This window comes from Sminthopsis crassicaudata, chromosome 5, assembly GCF_048593235.1.
Source record: "Sminthopsis crassicaudata isolate SCR6 chromosome 5, ASM4859323v1, whole genome shotgun sequence".
Classification (NCBI taxonomy): Eukaryota; Metazoa; Chordata; class Mammalia; order Dasyuromorphia; family Dasyuridae; genus Sminthopsis; species Sminthopsis crassicaudata.
In genome coordinates, this window is record NC_133621.1 from 245,853,581 (window position 1) to 245,866,788 (window position 13,208).

At 35.5% G+C, this 13,208-nt stretch overlaps 1 long non-coding RNA gene across 1 annotated transcript in view; it reads right to left on the minus strand.

Moving 5' to 3' along the window:
- Positions 1-2,911: 2,911 nt before the first annotated feature.
- The window catches only part of LOC141542924 (uncharacterized), a 32,065-nt gene continuing 21,768 nt past the window's right edge, over positions 2,912-13,208 (minus strand). Inside the window, exon 3 of the long non-coding RNA XR_012482274.1 lies at positions 2,912-3,149. This is a non-coding gene — a long non-coding RNA (uncharacterized LOC141542924). The remainder of the gene's footprint in view (positions 3,150-13,208) is intronic.

Sequence of the window (13,208 nt, forward strand, 5' to 3'; positions counted from 1 at the left end):
CCTGAGATATCTTTATCTGACTATAATTTATTGGCTTTCTACCCTTGCTTTGCTTTCCCTTACCAAACCCAACCCTTTATCCACACCATACCATATCCAATCCCTTAACCCTTTCATTTTATCCTAGGCTATCTCCCCTGCACTAACTTTTCTTTCCCCCAACTCTACATCTTGGTGATCAGCTCAAATATTATTATAATATCAATTACACCTTGTCTCACTTTTGGATGACTCCCATCTTCTATCTGCCATCTTCGTTCTTGAGTATGTTACCAAATGCCAGGGGAGAAAAATCACACAGTTCTGTGTCAATTTTAATTTGTTAAATAACCTTAACTGGATCCTCACTGCCACTAGGTTATTCTGCTACACATCAGTTCACTATGCTACTCTTCACAGTAGTTCTTCCAAACCGTTTTTTCCTTCCTCAAAATATAATAGTTTCCCTTCCTGACAATCTCTCAACTGAAGAGCTTGTCTCAGAACAATTGAGACCATTCACCATGAGTTCCTTCCTCTCCCATTTTCCTTTTTTGTATCACTCCTCTTTCTTCTTCACTTTTTCCTTATATGAAGAAGTGGCTCTGCTTCTTACTAAGACCCACCTGCTTTTAGCAATCCCATTCCATTCTATCTCCAAATCCAATTTTTATTAACACTCCTTTTTAACCTCTCTAAAGCCTTTCACACTATTGATCACCCTCTTCTCCTCTTCTTTCTTTTTTTTTCCTTTTTTTAGGTCCTTTTTTAGGACCTCCTTCTTTCCTGGTTTTTCTCTTACCTCTCAGACCATTCTTTCTCAGTTTTCTTTGGTAGATTCTAATCCAGGTCATGACCTCTAACCAAAGGTGTCCCTCAGACTCCTCTTCTCTTGTTTTTCTATACTACTTCACCTGATTATCAGCTCCCATGGATTTAATTATCATCACTATGCTGATGTTCCTCAAATCTTTATATTATTTTCCATGAATCTCTGCTGACTACCAATCTTGAATCTCTAATGGCCTTTCAGACATCTCAAAATGGATGTTCAGAAGACAACTCAAATTCAACATGTCCAAAAGTGAACTCATTCTCTTACCTCTAAACCAGACCCCTGCCCTAACTACCCTATTTTTGTTAAGAGCAATTTCTGTGAAGAGCTCCCATTTCCTCAGATTTGTAACACGAGTATCTTCCTCCATATTATGATTTCTCACCCTTCATATCCAATCTATTGCTAAGGCCTGTCAATTTCAATTCTCAATATCTCTCAAATTTTTCTCTCCTTTGATATTACTATCACCATTGTGTAGGTTAGACTGTAGTGATAATCTGCTAGTGGGTCTATTTTTCTCAAGTTTCTTCCTGTAGCCAATTAGCATTGATCCAGCTACCAAAGTACTTTTCTTAAAGTACATGTCTCCTTCCATTCACCTTCCCATTCAAGCAATTTCAGTGACTCTTTAATACTTACTGGAAAAAATACAAAACCCTCTGTCATTCAAAATATTTTAAAACCAGCTTTCCCACCCTTCAAACCAACCTTTCTAATTTTCTCACAGGTTAGACACCCCCACATACTTTTGACCCACTGGCATTGATCTCTTTGATGCTTCACAAACAAGCTATTCCATCTCTTGGCTCTGAGCATTTTCTTGGAGATACTTAGAACACTCTCTCTCTTCATCTCTGCCTACTGACTTCCCTGGCTTCCTCCAAGTATCAACTAAAATTTCATTTACAGGAAACTTTTTTTAATCCCTCTCAATTCCAGAGCCTTCCCTCTCATATTCATTTCCTATTTCTTCTGTACGTAGCTTGTTTTTACATATTTGTCTTCTTCTTTAGATTGTGAACCCTTGAGGACAAGAATTGTCTTTAACCTTCTTGTGTATCCTCCATGTTTAGCATAGTGCCTGGCATGGCAGAGGCACTTAATAAAGATTTATAAACTGACTCTCATCTCAAACTCAATATATCTAAAATAGAATTATTTTCCCACAAACCCACCCCTCTTCTCAATTTCCCTATTAGCCAAGATTCAGGGCCACAACCTGATATCATCCTTCATTCCTTTCACCACATATATCCTGTATTTGTCAAATCTTGTCATTCCTAGCTTCATTGAATCTCTCATATACATCCCCTCCCTTTCTACTCACACAGCCAACATCTTATTTCAGACTTATAGTATTATTTGCATAGACTAGAGCAATAACTAATCTCTTAATTAGGTTTCCTGCCTCATGACTGTCTGATCCATCCTCTCTTCACAAATGACAAAGTGATTTTCCAAAAACAAAGGTCTGACTATGTTATTCCACTATTCAATAAACTGCAATGGCTTTCCATTACCTCTAGCAGCTAACATAAACTCTCCTGTTGATATGTAAAGCTCTTCACCACCTGACCCCAATCTATCTTTACAACCGTGTTACACATTACTTTCCATACTACAGTCCAGCCAAACTGTTCTCCCTATTTTTCCTCATACATCTTAGTGCCTTTGTCCTCATTCTACATCCTTATTTTCTCATATTTCTCCCTAAGAATCCTTTGGTTCCTTTACAATTCAGTTCAGTTCATCCAAAACTTTCTATATGACATTGTTCCTGATTTCAAATAAAATAACTAGGGGTCAAATGGATGGAGAATTGGACATAGAGCAAGACCTAAGTTCAAATCCAGATTTAGACACTAGTGGTAAGACCATAAGTTTTCTCATCTATAAAATGAAGATAATAGTTTCTAATTCCTAAGTCTCAAGTATGTAAAGAGATATGATTAATATTTCCTGATTGACATCTAAGTCTTGCCCACTAACCATGGTTGCCCCTCAAGACTCTGTCATGACTCTTTCCCAGCCCATTTTGTTTTTCTTTTTCTAGCAGAATGGTACTTCTCTTATTTTATGCAACTGAGGACAGACCACAAGATGGTCAAAGAAAAGATGTTTTCAGTCAGCACAATACATTATTATTATCCTTACCTTTTTTCTACATCACAACGTTTTCATTCAGGGTTTTGGATGCCATTCCCTTGCTCTCTTGTGCAGAGCCCATCGATATCTCACTCTTTGCTCAGCCAAAGTGGTTGCAGTTGAATGATAAGGCATTTCATTTCTGTGGGAGTTGACAATCCCACTTGCACCACACACACAGTTGTTTCTATGAAAGGAAAATTGGAATTGAATAAACCCAGTGCTCCCGAATGGTGGCAAGGCCAAATCTCATTTACACACTCTGTCAACACAGTTTCTTTCCATTCTTGGGTGGATTTTTAGTTATTCATATGATAGGTTCATAGCCATCCATCTGCTCATACTCAAAATCTTTGCAGCTTAGTAAAACTTCCAAGTGTATTCCCTACGGAAGGATGAAAGCCCAGTAGAAACTCTGTGTCCCAATGAGACATAGACTGTTTTCATGAAAGTTGGTATTTCAATGAATATTTAAGAGAGGAGGTAGGATCAGTGTAGACAATTATTCCATTCCTTTAAAGTTATAAGAAGACACTAATTCCAGTTACCTTTGAATCAATCAGTTGAAAGTGTGATCTAAGTGTGAACAGGGTTTGTTAAGTCAATTTGAATTGGTTTATGGAATTGGCCACAAGCAACAAGTCCTTTCTAAAACAGCTAACCAGTTTTTGTTTTGAAGTTTGTTTTGTTCATGGTAAATTAAAGATTTTTTAGCTAAAGCCTTTGAAAAGGAATCATTGGAGTGGAGAGGTCTATGCCATAGGTCTCAGCTTCCTCTGCCCTTGTCTAGAAAAGAACTATGCACTTTAGAAGACCAAGGAATTACAATTTTTCCAAATTAGCATTGCATCAAAATTCCTGGAGGAATCACATTCTGTAAGGTCTGTATTGCAATCCTAAGATAAATTAGGAAAGGCAGGTTCAAGATTCCACAAAAATTCCAACCAAAAAACTGAATTCAGCATACCTAAGTAAAACATGTTGATAATTGAGCAAAAGGACTTCTCAGATTTGTGAGCCATATCTTTACCACATGTGTTCTAAGCTCAAGACCACTCTCCTTTTGACTTTATACATATTTTTGGAAAAGACTTTGGAATGGTTACTCATCTGCTATAATACCTTAGTAAGTGACCTTTACAAAAATCTAACTAATTAGCTGATATCCATATATCAATGATTTATGGGAGCCATTAGGAGCTCATGAACTAAAATAACATTAAAAATAGATATGCCAAATTTTTCAGGGCTATTCATAAAACTATGAGGGGATATTTGGCAATCTGATCTCTGGAAATAAGACCTGACAGTGTGGATGGAAATTTTTTTATTAAACCTTTTTAATTTTCAAAACATATATATGGATAATTTTTCAACATTAACCCTTGCAAAATCTTGTGTTCCAATTCCCCTCTCTTCCCCCTCCTCTCCCCTTATTTGAAAGTAATTCAATATATTTTACACATGGTAAAAATACATGTTAAATCCAATATATGCATACATATTTATATAATTATCTTGATATGTCATTGGATCTGACCTTGATCATCTCATAGTTGAAAAAAGCAACGTCCATCAGAATTGATCATTATATAATATTGTTCTGTTCATTTCACTTAGCATTAGTTCATGTAAATCCCTCCAGGCCTCTCTGAAATTATCCTGCTGATAGTTTCTTATATAACAATAATATTCCATAATATTCATATAGCATAATTTATTTATTCTCCAACTGATGGGTATCGATTCATTTTCCCATTTCTTGACACTACAAAAAAGGACTTCCACAAACATTTTTGCACATCTGGGTTCCTTGCCTTCCTTTAAGATATCTTTGGTATATAAGCCCAGTCAAAACACTGCTGGATCAGAGTATACACATTTTGATAGCCCTTAGGGGATGGTGTGAATGGAAATTTGAGGGAATAGCTTTGGAGCTTATATGTACAAAAAGCATATACTATTTTTACTGTAAAATAGAATGTATCTTCCTATGAAAATAAATTATAATCTAGATAAAAATGGAAATTTTATTTGTTGGCACTGAAGTTTTTAATTCTTTATATAATGTTATATTGCCTATAATATTGAGAGGGTTTAGGAAGTAGTCATTGGCAAATTAAAAAAAAATATGTCTCTACCCAATGAGTACCCAAGATGCATGGGTCTTCTTTAAGTTTTCTTGATATGAGAATGCCAGCGAAGCATGTGGTTTTTCCAGTCATCCTTTACTATTGCAATATGAGCAACTTTACTTATTTTTTCACTTACACATTTATTTGATAACATCATTCATACTACATCTTTTGTGTAAGTCCTGTCCTATAATGAATCATAGCCTGGTAACATCAAGGAGATCAAAATTGATGTTTGAGTGAATCTTATCTTTGTTGTTGCTGCTTGTACTGTTTTGAAGAGGACCATGGCATCAAGAAAATAATGCTATGACATACAAGTATATTAAATTAAAGTATGACAGGCTTATGCAAGGTCACCAGTCTCACTTTATCCAGAGCCAATATAGAACAGGATAACTACAGATGGCCCTGGATACAGTAAGAAACATGGTCTCTTTAAGATATTTCTCAGATCTCAGGGTATGACAAGGTAAAGGCCAATGATTGAGTAAGGATAAGTAAGAAATAAGGGAGAGAATGACCTCTTTTCCCTAGTCAGAAAAAAAAAAAAATCAAGGGAGGAGAAGACGCTTAGAATTCTGGCCAAAACAGAAGAAAATTCACTCTGAGCTAATCAAGGGTCAAACAATGACTAAGTGAGTTTTGGCCTGGGACCAATAGTTCTTCAATCAACAAGCACCAAAAATGATTTGGATTTAAGGCATGGTCCTAGCCTATAAACCTCCAAGCTATCTTGGAAGGCTTCAGCAATCAAGATTTATATTCCTTATATTTACAGCACCTAAAGATGAAGTTATAATAGTGAAAAGGGAAGGGAAAGAAGAAGAAAGAGAAGAGAGAAGAGTTGAAGAGAAGAGAAGAGGAAAAAAAATGAACTATGTTGCCCAACTGGCCAGTTTCAGTTGAGTCCCCAGTGGGGCGGCTCCTATTGCTTCTTTTTTTTTTTCTTGAAAAGGACAATGACTTCAAGGAGGGGATGCCATGGCATGCAAGTGAATTGGATTGAAGTGAGGGAGGCCTGTTTCACTTTCTCTTCTGGAGTCATTTGGGCTCAGTGGCAAGAGATAGATCAGGTGACTGGAAATTGCCCAGATCTATCACTTTATCTTTAACTCTTCAGGAATTGTAATGTTTCATAGTGCCACACATCATCAGAAAAATATTTGTATTCAAAAAATTTAAACTTAGATTGTTTATAATGGGGCCCTTGTATCCAACAATGAGTTGAATACATTTTGAGTCTGGACCCTCAGAAATTGCTTCTAAAGATCCCGCTTCAAGGCTGTTGTCATTAATAACTTCCATTGGTTTGTTAAATCTGAGTATTCAAACTTTGGTTTCCTAAATGAAAAGATAGGGTATCTGGTTTAATGTGTCCAAGCATTGGGCATTCCCCTCAATTAGAGAACTCATAGTTGGGGCATCTCCACTGGGAAAAGTCTTTTTTATATGAAGCCTTTTCTGATCTGTTCAACTACAGAAAAGGTTGTATTCCTTTAAAAGGGATGTGTGTGTGTGTGTGTGTGTGTGTGTGTGTGTGTGTGTGTGTGTGTGTGTGTGTATGAACTAGATCTGAGAGTTAGAATTGTTGGTAAAGAAACAAATAAAAAGTATGTTGTAAAATATGAAAAACTATTTCCTTCAGATTTTGAAAAATAAAAATATATTCATGCTGTTTTATACACACAGTAACATAGACAAATGAAGTTCTACCCCATACAAGGAAAGAGGAAAATCAAGATGGTGGAAAAGGAAATTAAAATTTCTCTCTGACAAGTAAATAGAAATTATTATTATCAGGAAAAGAAGGAAGGCCACTGGTGAATGGAGGAAATTAGCACAAGGTCTTTTGATGCTGAGATGGCCTGTAGTTTGGCTTTTGACTCTAAGAAAAGCAGGTTTGTTGAACAATAAAATCCTAGTCAAAGTCATTGAATAAGAATGCATTTTTAAATTGTTCATAGCTAAAGATTAATAAAAATCGTATGGAGTTGTACCTAGGTTTTATGATTTTAAAAGCATTCCACATGGATAAAGTGTTTTAAATGTTCTGTTAGTGATATTTAAACTTATTTATAACAAAGCATTCACCATTGTCACCTAGTGGTAGTGTATATTAATTACAGGTTCAGTTCTTTGGCATACAAATCATTTCAAAGTTTAGTTTCTAGACCTAAATTTCTCAGATATCATTAAAGCTTCTCAGAATCTGGGAATATCAAGAATGAAACAAAGTCAGAACTTAGAGCATAGTGCATTTTTTAATTAATAGTACTGTGACCAGGTAAATCAGTCTTATTGGATGAATCAGAAAGCATGTATGGGAAAAGATAAAGGGAAAATAGTAAAATCATTTTGGCTCTCAATTCAATTGATTTTTAGTACAGAAATATTGGAGATGATGGTCCAGAACATTTTGCATCTTTGATACCTGGAAACACCACAGTGGCTATTTCAATCTTTTCTCCTCCTCAAGTCCCAACTTTACCTGCTCCATTTTCACTTTGGGCCAGACTTGACTCTTAATTTACTTAGATGAAAATACTTTATATGAAATCCTTCAATTCTATTCTCCTAATTTTCTATTCCTATCTTTCTTCTCAGGTTTCTTCTCTGCTCATTCTCTCCAGTCTTTGACTAGGTGGCTTTCCTTTTTCTAATCTATGTCCTTGAACCCATCCCTTCCTGTTTCCTCCAAGACTTTGCTCTATTCATAATCTCCCCTTTTCTCTACATTATCAACCTTCTCCTCTCTACTGTGTCCTCCTTAATCAATCAGCAAGCATTTATTTAGAGCCCACTATATACCTGGTATTATGCCAAGCACTAAAATAATAAGAAAAAACTAAGACATCTTAATCTTTATCACAGTCTTTAGAAGAGAATGATACTAGGAGCTGAACAGATCAGAAAAAGCTTCCTTGAAAAAAGCTGGCACCTAAGTTTGTTTTTGTTTTTTATTTTGATGTTTTGTGTTTATTTGTTTGTTTGTTTTTAACTCAGATATCCCAACAGATAATAGTGAGGAGTGAGAACATTCTAGATGTGTTGATAGGCAGTTCAAAGTTACCAGGATTAGTAGTGATGTATGGTATGTGAGGAACATGCTCAGGTCACTCCTAATCTAAAAATAAATATCCAACAATACCTCTAATAGGTCTGTTTCCCAAAGACATCCCCCAAAAAGGGAAAAGGACTTGCATGTATAAAAATATTCATGTCAGCCCTTTTCATGGTGGCAAAAATATTGAAATTGAGGGGATGCCCATCTTTTGGGAAATGGCTGAACAAGCTACAGTATATGAATGTAATGGAATCCTATTGTGTAGTAAGAAATGATGAGGAGACAGATTTCAGCAAAACCTGGAAAGACTTGTATGAACTAATACAAAGTGAAGTGAACAGGACTAGGAAAATAGTGTACATAGTATCAACAACACTGTGTGTTCAACAATAAATAACTCAGCTCTTCTTAGAATCATAATCCAAGACAATTACAATAGCTTCACCATTCACATCCAGATAAAGAACTGATTGATTCTAAAAGTAGATTGAAGCTTACCTTTTTCCTTATTTTATTATTTCATTTTTTTTCCTTTTAATCTGTTTCTTCTTTCCCAATCACGATTTATTAGTAATATGTATAACCTACATCATATTGCCTAACATTTTCAGAAGAGGTGAAGGAAGAAGAAGGAGGGGAAAAAATTTGAAATTCAAATTCTTGCAAAAATAAATGGAAAATTTTTTTCTTTTGACATATTATTGGGAAAAAAATATTTAAAGAAAAAAAAAAGCTGAAGGTGATTAAACTCCCAAGATTACTTGTAGCTCTAAATCCATTGCATACTCCTAATTATAATTGAAGAAAAGCTAAGTGATTTAGTCAGTGGCATACAGCTAGTATTCTTTGAGGAAAGGATTCATACCAATGTATTTTCCAATCTGGATTCAGACCCAATTTCTCTCTTCCTCTCTCTCTCCCTCTCTTCTTCCCTCCCTCCGTCTGTCTGTCTGTCTGTCTCTCTGTCTCTCTCTTTCTCTCTCTCTCTCTCTCTCCCCTTCTCTCTCAATTTTAATTATGCATTTTATTTTAAAAATATGTACATGGATAATTTTTGACATTCACCCCTACAAAACCATGTATGCTAATTCTTTCCCTTTCTTCCTCTCCTCCCCCAGTTAGAAAATGATCCAATATATGATAAACATGTTCAATTTCTCTATATATATTTCTACAAATATCATGCTGCACAAAAAAATCAGATCCAAAAAGAGAGATAGAAAGAGAGAGAGAGAAAGAAAAAAATGCAAGCAAACAACAACAAAAAGCGTGAAAACACTATGTTGTGGTCCACATATTACTGACTCTGAAGCCAGTCATATCTACTTCACCACATTTCCTCTCATATTTTTCTTTGTTAAAAGAAAAGATGGAGGACATCATGGTAAATGAACTAAAAATAGCATAGTTATCAAGAGAAGTCTATTGCCAAAACGGAAAAAAAAAAGGATTTACCATTCCAAAAAACACAATTTTTTTATTTGAATTATCAACTATTTTAGACTATCTGTGTCACTAAGCCAATCTATTAGTGCATTTAATTAAAAATTGATCATATATTAATGTACTATGAACATATGCCTTTCTCAGTGTGATCACAATATTTACTGCTTTTCCCAACAGTACAGAGTCCAGAGTGGGAGAAAAAGTTCACAATTGTTATGCTTATGTGCTATAGGAAAGTCATAGTTCATATACTTTCTCCTCTTAAAGTTCAAAATTGTTCTGGGGAGATGCTAGGGCTATGTGTCTAGACTAGGAGGTCAGATTCAATCTCTAATAATACTGGAAAAAATTAACTGGACCAACAGTAAGAGGTAGAGAATTGGTCACAAGGGAAAAAATACAATCTTAGTAATTGATATTGGAAAAAAAAATCAGAGTAGAAGAGCAAAGCTGAATTCATATAAATTCACAGACCACCTGGCCAAGGTCCTTTTATATTCCCTACTGTTTGGACATTAGCCATCCTAAAGACTGATATGCAAAAAGTCAGGATTTAAGTAGCTCACAGCTGAAAGACTAAGGAACATTAAAGGAAAAAAAACGCAAAAAAAAAAAAAAAAACAATACAGCTCAGTCTGCTTATCATAACAAAAAGCTTATTTAAGCTACCAAATGATTAACTTGGGGCATATAAATAGATTAAAAATTTATTAATTTGTTCAATACTTTTTCCTGCTTTGAATATTAGTGATAGAACCCCATCATTAAGACATATTCAATAGTTTTCATTGTTTTTAGGGAATTTGTTAATTGATCTGAATGTAGTATAGTATAGTATATTGTAGAGGGCTAGAAATCTGAAAAGGTGTACTTGAATCAAGGACGGCACCTACTCAATATGAGATAATAGTTCTCCATATGGTGATATAATGGCTCTTCTAACATGCTCAATGTGCTGCAGTGATGTAATAATACTGAGATATTTAGGGGAGTCTCAGACACAGAAGACTCTCTCAGCCATAGACACAGAGAAGACTTCAGGCTCCAGACTAAAAATTCCAGACTCCATCTTTGACCAGCCATGTGGTAGCTCTCCTGCCTCCTTCACTTCTCCACCTAAATACCAAGGACTGTCCTAGGACCCTCCAGAAAACTAGCCCGGACATTACAGTGGATATATGTGCATGTATTTGTTCACTGGAATATTGTTGGATACAAAATTAGATGTGATGATAAAGAATTAAAAAGTGAACTTTGAAACTAACCACTATTTGCCAAGTTTTTCTCTGTATTTACTTTTTCCCTGGGTTCCAAGGGTTTCCCTGGATTGGTATCATCTTTCAAAATTGCCAGGGAAAATTTCTAGAACCAGAGATTAAATATTAATTGAAAGAACCCACTAATTGCCTCCTAGAAGAGATCCCAAAATGATAACTTCCATAAATATTATAGACAAATTCTAGAGCTCCCAGATTAAGGAGAAATGTGGCAAACAATCAGAAAAAAATTCAAATATAATGGAACCACAGTTAAAATAACACAAGACTTTTCATTAAAGAGTCAGAGGGCTTGCAAAGAATTACAACCAAGAATAACCTACCTAACAAAGCAATACAATACTTTAGTGGAAAACTGAATATTCCATGAAATAGAGAACTTTCAAGTACTCTGAGGGGAAAAAATAGATGATTTTGTTTTTAAGTACAATGGGAAATCATGAGGAATTCAATAAGGTTAAACTACTTATATTCCTACATGGAAAGATGATATTTGTAACTCATAAAAATTTTCTCCTTTTTAGGGGCAGGCAGAAACATATATAGAGGGCACAGATATTAGTTGAACAGGAAGGAATGATACCTAAAATAAAACATGCATCCATAGAAAGAGAACAGGAGGGGCATAATAGGATAAATTATCTCACATAAAAGAGGCAAGAGAAATCTTTTACTGTGGAGAGGAAGAGTGGGAAGGTAAGGAGTACTAAGTGAACTTTATTGCTCAATTGGCTCAACATAGGAATAACATGAACATTCAATTGAGTATGGAAATCTAACTTATTCTATAGGAAAATAGTAAGAGAAGGATAAGAGAAGGAGATATTGAGGGTATATTGGGAAAGGTGATATTCAAAAGAAAAATACTTTTGAGGGACAGGGGAAAGGAGAGAAAGAATAGAAACACAGAGGAAAATATGATGTAGGGAAATACAATTAGCAATAGTAAATATGAAAAAAATTGAAGCAAGTTTCTCCTATAAAGTCCTCATTTTTCAAACATATAGAGAACTGGGTCATATTTATAAAAATAAGAAAATTTCCCAATGTATAATGATAAAAGGATATAGTTTTCAGATGCAGTAATAAGAGTTTTCTATAGCCATATTAAAAAATAAAAAGCTCTGACGCACTATCAATTGCAGAATTGCAAATTAAAAGAATTCTGAAGTACTGACTCTTACTTATTAGATTGGTTAATGGGACAGCAAAGGAAAATGACAAGTGTGGGAGGGTGTAACGAGCTGTCGTCTCTCGAAGCTGCCGGATCACTCTCTGGGAAGAGATCTGCTGTGTCTTCTACTCAAATCTCTCCGACAGATTCTTCTTCCTGTAACGAACCGTTGTCTCCAGGCAGTTGCTGTTAACTCTTGTCCAGAGAAGTGACTTCCCTTCCTGCAGGGAGCCCCGTCAAGCCTGATGCAATGCAGAGTCTTCTTCTTGAATCTCCTCCAGCTCTTATCCTTCTCCAGGCCAATCTGCTCTCTGGGCCCAATGCTGTCTCTTTTATCCTCCCAGAGAATGGGCGTGGGATAATGCAAGGGCTTCTGGGAAGAACCAATTCAGCCAATGAGCTTGCTCCTTCTATCAAGTCATCCTGAGTTCTCACCTTGTAATTGTCCAGACAACCTGAATTCTCACCTTGTCACTGTCCAGACAACCTGAGTTCTCACCTAGTAATCTTAACATCTCCCCCTTTCTTTTGATTTAGAACATAGGACAGTCATGACCTTGAAACATAAATCCATCAATATGGGAAGTATTACAGATAATTACATAAATTACATAAGCACATAGTAACATAGTAACATAACACATGCTAGAAGTATATAACATAATCAAATAATCATAAATTGAAAATTTATAAATGTCCATAAGTCCATTGTCCATTAGTCTCATCTTGTGTGAGGAAGTCCAATGATTCCTGATGGTTTTAAAGTTCTTTAACAGTCTTTTTATTAGCCATGCTCTTTCAGTGTAAGATGTTTCTTATATCTTCTCCTTTATTTTGAGGTCTTTCTCTTTTTCTGTCTCTCTCTGATGGACAAGGCGAATACGACTCGTTGGCACCCATCTGATTCCTTCTCCTGCTGAAGAAATACAAGCAAACCCTCTCTCCCAGGCATTTAACCTATCTAATTACCTTCTATTTACCACTTTCTAAATCTCTTCTCATCATCTGGCAATTACATTGGAATTGTTTGCACTGGACACAGCCCTGTTGGTTTAAAAGGCCTGTATTCTCCCCAAGTGTAATCCATTTTTGCAATCTGATTGCCTTTTGGTTGACTGATTGGGTAATCCCTTTCTGCCATGTGATT